Source organism: Erpetoichthys calabaricus, chromosome 10 (assembly GCF_900747795.2).
Source record: "Erpetoichthys calabaricus chromosome 10, fErpCal1.3, whole genome shotgun sequence".
NCBI classification, from domain to species: Eukaryota; Metazoa; Chordata; class Cladistia; order Polypteriformes; family Polypteridae; genus Erpetoichthys; species Erpetoichthys calabaricus.
In genome coordinates this window covers 49,774,334-49,789,298 of record NC_041403.2, presented here as the reverse complement: position 1 = coordinate 49,789,298, position 14,965 = coordinate 49,774,334, and the positions used below count along the sequence as shown (strand labels likewise).

General features: G+C 39.7%; 1 protein-coding gene across 4 annotated transcripts in view; it reads right to left on the bottom strand.

Moving 5' to 3' along the window:
* zzz3 (zinc finger, ZZ-type containing 3) overlaps positions 1–14,965 on the bottom strand; it is a 225,967-nt gene that overhangs the window by 170,918 nt on the left and 40,084 nt on the right. The window contains exon 1 of one of the 4 annotated variants that reach the window (XM_051933112.1): positions 1,888–1,975. The exons of 2 other annotated variants lie outside the window; for them this stretch is intronic. The gene's annotated coding sequence lies outside the window, so the exon portion shown is untranslated. Of the gene's footprint in view, positions 1–1,887; positions 1,976–14,965 lie in introns of those variants that run through there. One more of the 4 variants, XM_051933110.1, reaches the window with a different exon arrangement.

Below are 14,965 nucleotides of genomic sequence, written 5' to 3'. Positions count from 1 at the left end.
ATCCTTTTTAGGTATACAGTGTTTCCTACTTGCTAATTTAGAATATTTAATGCAATACTCTGGTATTAAACTGGGAGCCAATCAATCACCCTTGGTAATTCATGCCCATATTAACAGTCCTGGTGCTATTTATAACACTACATGCCCTTGGTAATACCAATCTCTTTTAAATAAAAATAAAATGCTGCTAATACAATACATATTATAATGTGTTTTGCTTGGTAATGTTTTATGGTACAAAGGGCTCAAAGAAATGTTTATACTAAATATTGTCAATGTTTACTATTAGTCTAGAAATGTTTCTAAAAATCATTAAAATGCTGATTTGACAGCAGATCCCCAAAACTTTTTACTATTACAGCACTGAAAGTTGTCTTTGGGGGTGTATCATTCAGCTCAATGTATCTTCCTAAAATTTAAACGAACATTTCTAATTAAGTACACATAGAAAGTCGTCTGATTTACCCGCTTCCATTATGACTGATTACCAGGGATAGAATCAAAACAACACTGCACGTCGTGATCGTGACGTCAGGGAGTAACATCAGGCTTACGGCATTGGTTGTAAAAAGGGTGACTCACAGGTTGGTAGGCACGTGTGAAAATGATGAATAAAAAATGCTCTATTCACAATGACCCCTAAAGATGCGACCAGACCTCTCTCCATGCGACCCGCCCCTTAAACAAACTGACATTATACATCACGTTCTTCACATTACACAGATACCCAAATATAAGCATAGACCCAGTTACGGTCTCGGCGTCATACCATATAAAGACGAGAGGATACTTGCACGTGCTGGGACTTCCTGCTACCGTAACGCCAACTTAAAGTTTTCACGTGCGCCTCTGATTAAAATTATCTAATGCACGTATTTAGTTGCTCTGCTTTAAATCAAAGATCTAACTATCCCGTCAACTCCGAATACGAAGGGAAACGATCACACCATACCAAAAGGCTCTTTGCGACATGAAAACCAATGTCACGGGCTAAGATCATAAACCTTGCACGTTATTTTTCTGGTCCAAAAAAGAACCATCCGCCCTACGCACCCTTGTGTGCGACGATCACCAGTCAACGGATTTGTCTGGCGCGCCAATACCATCCACACTATCCTGCTTTTGGTTTAGAACCTTAAAATCCCGGGATCTGACAAGAAAACAGAGCCGGCAGATGCGCAACCAAACTGATTTACAACAGAAAGGCACAATCGTGCTCTACGGAAATCGTGGCACTGCAGACGGCGTGTGCACATGCAGAAGCTCGAAGACTCGCCCTGCAACAATGTAATAAATAGGGCAAAGGGAACGCAAATGTATGTAATTCTGCAGTCTTAAAAGTCATTAGGAAACTTAAATTTGACAATGTGGACCAACTTTTGCAGCGTGAAATATATGCACGGTGAAACATCTAACAAGAAAGCACGCTGGCACCTTCTCTATTTACTGAGCTGTGCGCGACATTTCCAACCGCTTCGCTGGTTATGAGCAGACTTAATCAGTTGTGCAAATGTGGTCGGGGGGAATGTTGGGATAAAAAATAATAAAATCGCCATTACACTAACATATTGGATGCGCTGATCGTAGTAACTGCTGCAAAAGAAAAGCGACACCGCAAATACAAACGACGAAAGAGGGCACAAGAACGAGGAGGGGGGCGCAGACGATTGTTTAGCGCAACAACTTTCCCCAAAGCAGACACACACGCACACGTTTAGAGAAAAGGAGAGAGAGGGAGGGAGGGTGACATACTCCTGCCTAAATCAGCATTTCCTTTCAAAGGGAATCCTGGTTAAAGTTCTGGTTTCAAGTAGAGTGACTTTCGAAGTATACCTCGAAAAGCTTTAATTCAAAAAAACGTATTTAAAGCTGGCGAATAACACTTACCTCACTTCCGCAATTGGTTTGCAGCACACTCGGCCGCCGCCATTTTTCTATCCCCTGGCTCTCAGTGTTGCCGATTCCCACAATCCCACCGCGCCGCGCGCGGCACGACTCTGCCCCCACCTCTCGCGAGCGAGCGCGTGCTCTATGGCTGCTGCCGCTTGCCGTGATTCGTTTATGTGATACTAAGAAGAATAAATATACCGGCTTTTTGTATCTTTAGAAGTGTTATAAACAGGGCAATAATGCGGTATAAGGCTTTAAGAAAAAATAAGATAAGTAATAGTTGTATGTTTTAATTTAATGTAACTGGAGTTTAGTTCACTAAAATGACCAAAAAAAGGTCGCAACGCTTGATGCTCAATATAATAATGTACTGTAGTTTTAAAACGATGTTATCATTGACATAAACTTATTGATCTACTTAACATGCGTTTATTATATATGACCTTGTGCCCATCTAGTTAAGCAGCGGAATTGTATAGAATAAGGTCGCAGGTGCAATCTCTCCTCTGCCGAGCAGCGTTACAGATGTTCTCGCTCTCTTAAAAATTAGTTGTTCCATTTCTCTCCTATTGAGAAAAGCGAATGCAGTTTTGGGGAGAAGACCGCTGAGTGTGTTTGCATATTCTCTTTCAGTCTTAGAAGTCTTAGTTTTTACTTCTGATGTCTTACTAGTTTTCAGTGTGTTTTTTGTACATGTGAAACGACCTACTTTCAGTCAGGCCGGGTGCTCTGACATTTCAGCATACCTATCAGAATGGCATACTGTGGGGTAATGCGCATGCGCACAACGTTAATCTTAACATCAGGGCCCCTCCCACTAACCTTAAATTTAGTGCTTTGGTAGGGGTAAATCTGTCTAATCCCAACATCAGGGCCCCTCCCACTAACCTTAAATTTAGTGCTTTGGTAGGCACTATGCTATTCTGACAAAGTATGATGAAATGTCAGAACACCGGATTAAGGAGTGTGGGGCCCACCTCCACAGAATGCTATGAGTGCTATAAACATCAATTTCAGGGTCTGACGGTCAAACAATATAAAGTTAAAACGACAAAACTTTTACCTTTAAAATGAATGGCAAAAACCTGATGAACAGAAACTCTATGTAAGTTATAAGAGTGGATGTATGCTGTATCAAAGCTTATATCTTTAATTGTCTGTTACAGCAGCAATGACAAGCAACCATCACAAACCAAGGTTTGAAAAAACAACTATTACTACAGAACCCAATTGTAAAGGTCTATAAAAAGAGGAATATCAAATACTGCCAAAGTAATTTTGTATATTAACACAGACAAATGCTTGCTTTTCTAAATTGTACCTTTCTAGATTCCTTTGCAGTATTGTTCCTGATAAGATCACTAAAATCCATTTTCCAAACCAGATCACAATCATTTGACATCAGAGGCAGACAATTCAGTTTTTCCTGTTCCATTGTGGATCTGAGCCTATTCTTCACTAGCCTGAGCATGGAGAAAGATCACACACCATTCACATTTATGACAGGTGATGTCTATATTTGGGAAATGTCCTGCAAGTTTATTTCTCTAAGAAACTGTAAAAGCTTTGAAGTTGATGAAATGTCTTTTTGAAATGAATTCTCTGAACTGAACAATTTGCTAAAGGAAACAGCTCCAAACAACTAGGAAAAACAAAATAACAACAGCAGAACACAATACCCGAGTCCTTTATTTCTCTCTGTCTCCCTTTGCATCTTCCAAGTTCATATCATTATTAGAAGCCTATAAGTCAATGAATCAGCATTATTGTTATCATTAGCAGTCTTTTAAAAAATTTTTGTAGCTTTTCCTGGATGGATTTTCAATAGTGAAGTATGTGTCCAAATAGGGGGTTTTAACTTCAAGAAATCTAACAGTAACATTAGTTTACCATTTTATTGTAAAATGAAAAAGTAGAAAATATTTACCATGTTGCCACAATGCCATATTAGTTGATTGTTTTGGAGTGATCACATTGGCTGTTGCCATGGTAATCTATCCTAGAGCCACCCAGGACTGAGCAACACGTGTCTCACTAGATTCACATTGCACTGGGGGCCACTGGGTAAAAAAAAGAGAAAAAAATTGCTTAAGTATGTCAATTTTCAGTAAATAATTCAACAAACAAGGTCACCTCAAACCCAACCAATTTGCTGTGAAAAACCCTTTTTATGGCCCCTGGTTACTACTCCTGTAAGCCCTTGATAAATTCTGGACATGCTCTCAACCAGTATATCGTATAGAGGCAATATTACTATATTAAAAAAAAATCTATAGACCCACCTTTTAACCATTTTACTGAAGCGGCGATTCCATTTTAGGTTCATGTTTAGCAGATTCTACAGCAGGGCTATTGAATTATAAATTCAGTTGAGCCAGATTTTCAAATCAAGAAATTTAGCTGGGCCAGATATTTTCGCTGGCCCATAAGCAGCAGGTAATAACAAATTTTAAACCAACAGAAATGAATGTATTGATAAACAAGTGATGTTCGTTTTAAGTCACCACATGTGTAATTAGCAGTGTCTTTTCTGTAAACGAAAAGGTGGTGGTACGCATACGTTGCATTTGGATCAAGTCTGAGGTACTGTTAAGGTATATAGGGGCAGAGAGTCCTAGTGCTACATGTTTTGTTTATTTGGTGAACAAATATAGCGTTTAAAATTTGAAATTGACAAATCATCAAGTATAATAATAATTCTTTACATTTATATAGCTCTTTACTCACTACTCAGAGTGCTATTGCAAATTCCATGGAGGGAGGGCCCAGGACATGAACCTGTGAGGCAGCAGCACTACCATTATGCCCCCTGCGTAGGTGTACTGTACTGCATAATATTGTGCTTGACAGTATAAAATTACAAACATAGAATTTCCGAAATCAAAGAATATTAACCACACGTGAATAATGAGCACAAAATTCTACAAAAAAGTTAAGTAGTCCCGCAAAGCAATTGGTGCTTAATTTGATTGAGTTTTAAAGAAAATTCCAAACTTTTTGCACGTTTTAATCAAATGAAGCCTTTCTAATTCACTGTTTGCTTCAAGTGTCAATGGCTGATCATCATCCCCATGACAGCAAGATCGAAGCATGTAAGTGGAGGGCTAACCAATCATAGAAAGAGAACTGCGGAGACAGTGACATTCAGTAACAAGGTTCTCATTAGAGTAACAATCAGATTAATTTGCAAGAACCCACATCTTCACACACTTGATGAAACTGGAATACAACTAAGAGTCAGCAAACAGTTGATTATAGAATCATTTAATATGTAGTCAATGCCACGAACAACTGTCGTGACTGAGGTGCCAGTATAACATACTGCTGCGTACTGTCACAAAAAAAATCACTATCATAGACCACTACCACCACTTCTAAACACGCAACAACACCCTGCATTGTGAGTTGAATGTTGCTAGGCTATGCAGAGTGTTGCATTCATGGTCTGTACTACTGTAGGAATTTATGTAGGATTTTCAGAAGGCTTGTAAAATTTCTTTTTCTTGATTTTTTCTCTGTATTTTGGGTGGGACTATGGGCTGGGCCACTCAGAGGTTGCTTCTGGGCTGCATGTTTGGCCATTTGGTGTACCGTATAAAAAAACTGATGAACCACTTGAGGGTGAAGATATATATAAATGAAAAATGAGGAGTCATCTTGTGGCTTGAAAGTAGTGTTAACACAGTGAGATGACATAAGGCCAGCCTAAATGCTGCCCACCACCAAATACAGTGTTCACCTGAAACTCACAAAACATACTATCTTTTCAACAGATGTCCAGTCCCAAGTCCTCCCACGAACACCCTACTCAGACTAGCAGAACTGGTCCTTACTCCCAGTGCATTCTCCTTTGATAACAGCTTTTTTCACCATGTCAGTGGAGTTACAATGGGTACTATAAAAGTAAACTAGCTATACCAACAAAGCTCAAATAGGTGGACAAGTGTTTGTTTTCTTCCAAAGTAAGTTTTCTACCAGACCTATACAAAAGATATATCAGGCTCCAGCAGCCTGCTACAGAGATTCATTACAGATTTTAAAAGTTAACATCCATCTCGGTTTACAGTCAACATTTCCACCACAATTCTTTCACTTTTAGATATCAGTCTTTATTATCATTTTTCCAGGACTTAAAGACTCTTTCTATTACAAGCCTACTGATTCACATTGTTGCCTTCTAGTTAATAAACTTGTCAGATTTGCAGATGACACTAACATTGGAGGGATGGCATACACTGAGGAAGCAGCAAAAAGAATTCAAAAAGACCTGGGGCCTCATGTATAACGCCGTGCGTAGAACTCACACTATAACATGGTGTAAGCACAAAGCGGGAATGTGCGTACGCACAGAAAAATCCAGATGCAAGAATCTGTGCGTACGCAAACTTTCACGTTCTTCCACTACAATAATCCCGATCAGCGTGAAAAGTAACGCACGTGCACACGCCTTCTGTCCCGCCCCAACTCCTCCCAGAATTATGCCGCTTTGAATATGCAAATCAATATAAATAGCCTTCTGTGAAAAGACAATGGGAAAAGCTCGGGGGAAAATATAAGAATTTCAGCGAATACCAAGTGGAGGCAAAGGAAAAACGTACTATTTGTTGGTTTAAACTGTGGTATAATCAACAAAAGAAAGTTGATCAAGTGACATAGTGACGGAGAAAAGCTCAAGTTCACAAAGTCGCACAGTGCCCGAAATAAAAACAAGTTGTCACATATCAAAGTTGGTGTGAAAAAGCGACTCAAAGCGGACCATCTGAGTGTCATGTGAAAGCTTATTAGTGTACAGAGAAAAAAAAATAGGCACACAGTGGGGAAAAAAGCACGAAATGTCAACTTTAATCTTGAAATTTCCACTTTAATCACGTAGTTTATTTTGTCATTAAAGTAGAAACATCATAAACTTCATCTTAAAATCGTTTATTTTACTAGTTAAATGCTTTGTTCGGTGTTTGATCTTCTATGTGCTCTATGTGTGTGAATCACTACGTGCTTCCGTTCTTTCTCTTTCTCCGACAGGACACATAATCCATTACATTTGTGATATTTCAGCTCTCTGAATAATTAAAATACTGAGATGTCTACGTGATATCTTTTTCAAGATGATAGGAATGAAAACATGTTATTAAACATGGGAACACGGTGGCGCAGTGCTTGTTCATATCTCACACAAGAGGCTTGCGGCGCCATGTGCGCGACCTTTGATGAAATAATTTATTACAGAAGTACTGTCTCTTTCAAATGTACTAACCTCCAATTCCTGCCCTTACTTTTCTTTCTCCAAATACCCAATCACCACACAATCAGCTCTGTAATAGACGTGAAGCCATTTGTAAGGTTAGAACGCCGATTCTTCAAAACTTTTAAGGAACATTGAAATATCTTCGTAGTACATGTTTAATTATTCTATCCGTCTATCCTTCCAGTGTCGCGTCAGCACCAGCAAAAATACAGCGCAAGGCAGGAGCTATCCATGAACTAGCTAGTGCTGCGGCACCGTGTCCTCACATGTTTAATTATTAACAATACAAATTATTAAATGAAGTTAAAGTTTTATCTGTATACTATAAGCAACATATTTTGCTGCATTTCATCTTAAAAATGATATCGTCATCATACGCGCTTTATAAAGTGGCGCAGGTTGTGCAATATTATAACTGTAGTGCAAGTTTACAGTGGAGTAATTGTACTTATAAGTACAAACAGTTCTACAAGGAGCACTTGATTGAGTGCGTTTATAGTTCTTAGGATGAAACTGTTTCTGAAACGCGGGGTCTGTACAGGAAAGACTTTGACGTGTTTTGCCATGGCTGAGGTAGTGTGTGCTTGAAACTGTATACTGATAATTCTCTTTCCGATCAGCTGCTGCTGTGATTCCCCACTCAGATACAGTGATATACATACTCCGAGTGGTGCAGTGAGAGTAATATGGAAAAAGATGATCCGCTGTGGCAACCCTTAACGGGAGCAGCTAAAAGAAGAAGAAGATGCAGTGAGCGTAACAATGCTAAAGCAGTTATGGTATTTGGAATACTATGGCTATTCCCTGGACCATTATATTGCTGCAGGTTAATTACAATCAGATGCATTACACTAATAAACAATATGCAGTTAATTTCAGTGTATTTATAAAGCCGAGTCAGGAATGTGGGTCTAAGAAAGAAAGGGTAACCACACAGGAACAGTAGCACTGCTTTGACGCTGGGTGCCGCCAGTCTGCAAAACCGAGCGGAGAAATTGCGTACGTCAGGGTATGAGGTACCGTGGGAAATGTGCGTGGCTTTACGCCAAGTTTAGGTTTTATACATCGCGATTTGAGCGTGGAAATGTTTGTACGCAACATTTCTGTGCGTACGCACCGTTTATACATGAGGCCCCTGGGGCCTCATGCATAATGCAGAGCGTAGAACTCACACTATAACATGGCGTAAGCACAAAAGCAGGAATGTGCGTACGCACAGAAAAATCCAGATGCAGGAATCTGTACGTACACAAACTTCCACGTTCTTCCGCTACATAAATTCCGATCAGCGTGAAAAGTAACGCATGTGCACGCGCCTTCTGTCCCGCCCCAACTCCTCCCAGAATTACGCCTCTTTGAATATGCAAATCAATATAAATAGCCCTTAAGCTCAGCTTTCTGTGAAAAGACAATGGGAAAAGCACGGGGGAAAATATAAGAATTTCAGCGAATACCAAATGGAGGCAAAGGAAAAACGTACTATTTGTTGGTTTAAACAGTGGTATAATCAACAAAATGAAGTTGATCAAAAGTGACAGAGTGTCGGAGAATCTCGAAAGCTCAAGTTCACAAAGTCACACAGTGCCCGAAATAAAAAAGAAATCACATATCAAAGTCGCTATGAAAAGGCAAGTCGTAGCCCACCATCTGAGTGTCATATGAAAGCTTACTAAGGTATAGACAAAAAAAATAGGCACACAGTGGGAAAAAAGCACGAAATGTCAACTTTAATCTCGAAATTTCCACTTTAATCACGTAGTTTATTTTGCCATTAAAGTAGAACATCATAAACTTCATCTTAAAATCGTTTAATTTACTAGTTTCTCAAATCCCATTGTAACTAAAGTAGCACATTAAATGCTTTGTTCTGTATTTGATCTTCTATGTGCTCTGTGTGTGAATCACTACCTGATTCTTAAACGGGCTTTCTTTTCTCCGACAGGACACAGAATCCATTACATTCGTGATATTACAGCTCTCTGAATAATTAAAATACTGAGATGTATACGTGATATCTTTTACATGATGATAGGAGTTAAAGCATGTTATTAAACATGGGAACACAATGGCGCATTGCTTGTTCATGTCTCACGGAAGAGGCTTGCTGTGCCGTGCGCGACCTTCGATGAAATAATTTATCGCAGCAGTACTGTCTCTTTCAAACGTATTAACCTCCAATTCCTGTCCTTACTTTTCTTTCTCCAAATACCCAATCGCCACACAGTCAGCTCTGTAATAGACGTGAAGCCATCTGTAAGCTTAGAACGACGATTCTTCAAAACTTTTAAGGAACATTGAAATATCTTCGTAGTACATGTTTAATTATTCTATCCGTCTATCCTTCCAGTGTCGCGTCAGCACGAGCAAGAATACAACGCAATGCAGGAACAATCCATGAACTAGCTAGCGCTGCGGCACCGTGTCCTCACATGTTTAATTATTAACAATACAGATTATTTAAATGAAGTTAAAGTTTTATCTGTATAATATAATCAACATATTTTGCTGCATTTCATCTTAAAAATGATATTGTCATCATATGTAAATATGCGCTTTATAAAGTGGCGCAGGTTGTGCAATATTATAACTGTAGTGCAAGTTTACAGTGGAGTAATTGTACTTATAAGTACAAACAGTTCTACAAGGAGCACTTGATTGAGTGCGTTTATAGTTCTTAGGATGAAACTGTTTCTGAAACGCGGGGTCTGTACAGGAAAGACTTTGACGTGTTTTGCCATGGCTGAGGTAGTGTGTGCTTGAAACTGTATACTGATAATTCTCTTTCCGATCAGCTGCTGCTGTGATTCCCCACTCAGATACAGTGATATACATACTCCGAGTGGTGCAGTGAGAGTAATATGGAAAAAGATGATCCGCAGTGGCAACCCTTAACGGGAGCAGCTAAAAGAAGAAGAAGATGCAGTGAGCGTAACAACGCTAAAGCAGTTATGGTATTTGGAATACTATGGCTATTCCCTGGACACATTATATTGCTGCAGGTTAATTACAATCAGATGCATTACACTAATAAACAATATGCAGTTAATTTCAGTGTATTTATAAAGCCGAGTCAGGAATGTGGGTCTAAGAAAGAAAGGGTAACCACACAGGAACAGTAGCACTGCTTTGACGCTGGGTGCCGCCAGTCTGCAAAACCGAGCGGAGAAATTGCGTACGTCAGGGTATGAGGTACCGTGGAAATGTGCGTGGCTTTACGCCAAGTTTAGGTTTTATACATCGCGATTTGAGCGTGGAAATGTTTGTACGCAACATTTCTGTGCGTACGCACCGTTTATACATGAGGCCCCTGGGGCCTCATGCATAATGCAGAGCGTAGAACTCACACTATAACATGGCATAAGCACAAAAGCAGGAATGTGCGTACGCACAGAAAAATCCAGATGCAGGAATCTGTACGTACACAAACTTCCACGTTCTTCCGCTACATAAATTCCGATCAGCGTGAAAAGTAACGCATGTGCACGCGCCTTCTGTCCCGCCCCAACTCCTCCCAGAATTACGCCTCTTTGAATATGCAAATCAATATAAATAGCCCTTAAGCTCAGCTTTCTGTGAAAAGACAATGGGAAAAGCACGGGGGAAAATATAAGAATTTCAGCGAATACCAAATGGAGGCAAAGGAAAAACGTACTATTTGTTGGTTTAAACAGTGGTATAATCAACAAAATGAAGTTGATCAAAAGTGACAGAGTGTCGGAGAATCTCGAAAGCTCAAGTTCACAAAGTCACACAGTGCCCGAAATAAAAAAGAAATCACATATCAAAGTCGCTATGAAAAGGCAAGTCGTAGCCCACCGTCTGAGTGTCATATGAAAGCTTACTAAGGTATAGACAAAAAAAATAGGCACACAGTGGGAAAAAAGCACGAAATGTCAACTTTAATCTCGAAATTTCCACTTTAATCACGTAGTTTATTTTGCCATTAAAGTAGAACATCATAAACTTCATCTTAAAATCGTTTAATTTACTAGTTTCTCAAATCCCATTGTAACTAAAGTAGCACATTAAATGCTTTGTTCTGTATTTGATCTTCTATGTGCTCTGTGTGTGAATCACTACCTGATTCTTAAACGGGCTTTCTTTTTCTCCGACAGGACACAGAATCCATTACATTCGTGATATTACAGCTCTCTGAATAATTAAAATACTGAGATGTATACGTGATATCTTTTACATGATGATAGGAGTTAAAGCATGTTATTAAACATGGGAACACAATGGCGCATTGCTTGTTCATGTCTCACGGAAGAGGCTTGCTGTGCCGTGCGCGACCTTCGATGAAATAATTTATCGCAGCAGTACTGTCTCTTTCAAACGTATTAACCTCCAATTCCTGTCCTTACTTTTCTTTCTCCAAATACCCAATCGCCACACAGTCAGCTCTGTAATAGACGTGAAGCCATCTGTAAGCTTAGAACGACGATTCTTCAAAACTTTTAAGGAACATTGAAATATCTTCGTAGTACATGTTTAATTATTCTATCCGTCTATCCTTCCAGTGTCGCGTCAGCACGAGCAAGAATACAACGCAATGCAGGAACAATCCATGAACTAGCTAGCGCTGCGGCACCGTGTCCTCACATGTTTAATTATTAACAATACAGATTATTTAAATGAAGTTAAAGTTTTATCTGTATAATATAATCAACATATTTTGCTGCATTTCATCTTAAAAATGATATTGTCATCATATGTAAATATGCGCTTTATAAAGTGGCGCAGGTTGTGCAATATTATAACTGTAGTGCAAGTTTACAGTGGAGTAATTGTACTTATAAGTACAAACAGTTCTACAAGGAGCACTTGATTGAGTGCGTTTATAGTTCTTAGGATGAAACTGTTTCTGAAACGCGGGGTCTGTACAGGAAAGACTTTGACGTGTTTTGCCATGGCTGAGGTAGTGTGTGCTTGAAACTGTATACTGATAATTCTCTTTCCGATCAGCTGCTGCTGTGATTCCCCACTCAGATACAGTGATATACATACTCCGAGTGGTGCAGTGAGAGTAATATGGAAAAAGATGATCCGCTGTGGCAACCCTTAACGGGAGCAGCTAAAAGAAGAAGAAGATGCAGTGAGCGTAACAATGCTAAAGCAGTTATGGTATTTGGAATACTATGGCTATTCCCTGGACCATTATATTGCTGCAGGTTAATTACAATCAGATGCATTACACTAATAAACAATATGCAGTTAATTTCAGTGTATTTATAAAGCCGAGTCAGGAATGTGGGTCTAAGAAAGAAAGGGTAACCACACAGGAACAGTAGCACTGCTTTGACGCTGGGTGCCGCCAGTCTGCAAAACCGAGCGGAGAAATTGCGTACGTCAGGGTATGAGGTACCGTGGAAATGTGCGTGGCTTTACGCCAAGTTTAGGTTTTATACATCGCGATTTGAGCGTGGAAATGTTTGTACGCAACATTTCTGTGCGTACGCACCGTTTATACATGAGGCCCCTGGGGCCTCATGCATAATGCAGAGCGTAGAACTCACACTATAACATGGCATAAGCACAAAAGCAGGAATGTGCGTACGCACAGAAAAATCCAGATGCAGGAATCTGTACGTACACAAACTTCCACGTTCTTCCGCTACATAAATTCCGATCAGCGTGAAAAGTAACGCATGTGCACGCGCCTTCTGTCCCGCCCCAACTCCTCCCAGAATTACGCCTCTTTGAATATGCAAATCAATATAAATAGCCCTTAAGCTCAGCTTTCTGTGAAAAGACAATGGGAAAAGCACGGGGGAAAATATAAGAATTTCAGCGAATACCAAATGGAGGCAAAGGAAAAACGTACTATTTGTTGGTTTAAACAGTGGTATAATCAACAAAATGAAGTTGATCAAAAGTGACAGAGTGTCGGAGAATCTCGAAAGCTCAAGTTCACAAAGTCACACAGTGCCCGAAATAAAAAAGAAATCACATATCAAAGTCGCTATGAAAAGGCAAGTCGTAGCCCACCGTCTGAGTGTCATATGAAAGCTTACTAAGGTATAGACAAAAAAAATAGGCACACAGTGGGAAAAAAGCACGAAATGTCAACTTTAATCTCGAAATTTCCACTTTAATCACGTAGTTTATTTTGCCATTAAAGTAGAACATCATAAACTTCATCTTAAAATCGTTTAATTTACTAGTTTCTCAAATCCCATTGTAACTAAAGTAGCACATTAAATGCTTTGTTCTGTATTTGATCTTCTATGTGCTCTGTGTGTGAATCACTACCTGATTCTTAAACGGGCTTTCTTTTTCTCCGACAGGACACAGAATCCATTACATTCGTGATATTACAGCTCTCTGAATAATTAAAATACTGAGATGTATACGTGATATCTTTTACATGATGATAGGAGTTAAAGCATGTTATTAAACATGGGAACACAATGGCGCATTGCTTGTTCATGTCTCACGGAAGAGGCTTGCTGTGCCGTGCGCGACCTTCGATGAAATAATTTATCGCAGCAGTACTGTCTCTTTCAAACGTATTACCCTCCAATTCCTGTCCTTACTTTTCTTTCTCCAAATACCCAATCGCCACACAGTCAGCTCTGTAATAGACGTGAAGCCATCTGTAAGCTTAGAACGACGATTCTTCAAAACTTTTAAGGAACATTGAAATATCTTCGTAGTACATGTTTAATTATTCTATCCGTCTATCCTTCCAGTGTCGCGTCAGCACGAGCAAGAATACAACGCAATGCAGGAACAATCCATGAACTAGCTAGCGCTGCGGCACCGTGTCCTCACATGTTTAATTATTAACAATACAGATTATTTAAATGAAGTTAAAGTTTTATCTGTATAATATAATCAACATATTTTGCTGCATTTCATCTTAAAAATGATATTGTCGTCATATGTAAATATGCGCTTTATAAAGTGGCGCAGGTTGCGCAATATTATAACTGTAGTGCAAGTTTACAGTGAGGTGATTGTACTTATAAGTCCAAACAGTTCTACAAGGAGCACTTGATTGAGTGCGTTTATAGTTCTTAGGATGAAACTGTTTCTGAAACGCGGGGTCTGTACAGGAAAGACTTTGACGTGTTTTGCCATGGCTGAGGTAGTGTGTGCTTGAAACTGTATACTGATAATTCTCTTTCCGATCAGCTGCTGCTGTGATTCCCCACTCAGATACAGTGATATACATACTCCGAGTGGTGCAGTGAGAGTAATATGGAAAAAGATGATCCGCTGTGGCAACCCTTAACGGGAGCAGCTAAAAGAAGAAGAAGATGCAGTGAGCGTAACAATGCTAAAGCAGTTATGGTATTTGGAATACTATGGCTATTCCCTGGACCATTATATTGCTGCAGGTTAATTACAATCAGATGCATTACACTAATAAACAATATGCAGTTAATTTCAGTGTATTTATAAAGCCGAGTCAGGAATGTGGGTCTAAGAAAGAAAGGGTAACCACACAGGAACAGTAGCACTGCTTTGACGCTGGGTGCCGCCAGTCTGCAAAACCGAGCGGAGAAATTGCGTACGTCAGGGTATGAGGTACCGTGGAAATGTGCGTGGCTTTACGCCAAGTTTAGGTTTTATACATCGCGATTTGAGCGTGGAAATGTTTGTACGCAACATTTCTGTGCGTACGCACCGTTTATACATGAGGCCCCTGGGGCCTCATGCATAATGCAGAGCGTAGAACTCACACTATAACATGGCATAAGCACAAAAGCAGGAATGTGCGTACGCACAGAAAAATCCAGATGCAGGAATCTGTACGTACACAAACTTCCACGTTCTTCCGCTACATAAATTCCGATCAGCGTGAAAAGTAACGCATGTGCACGC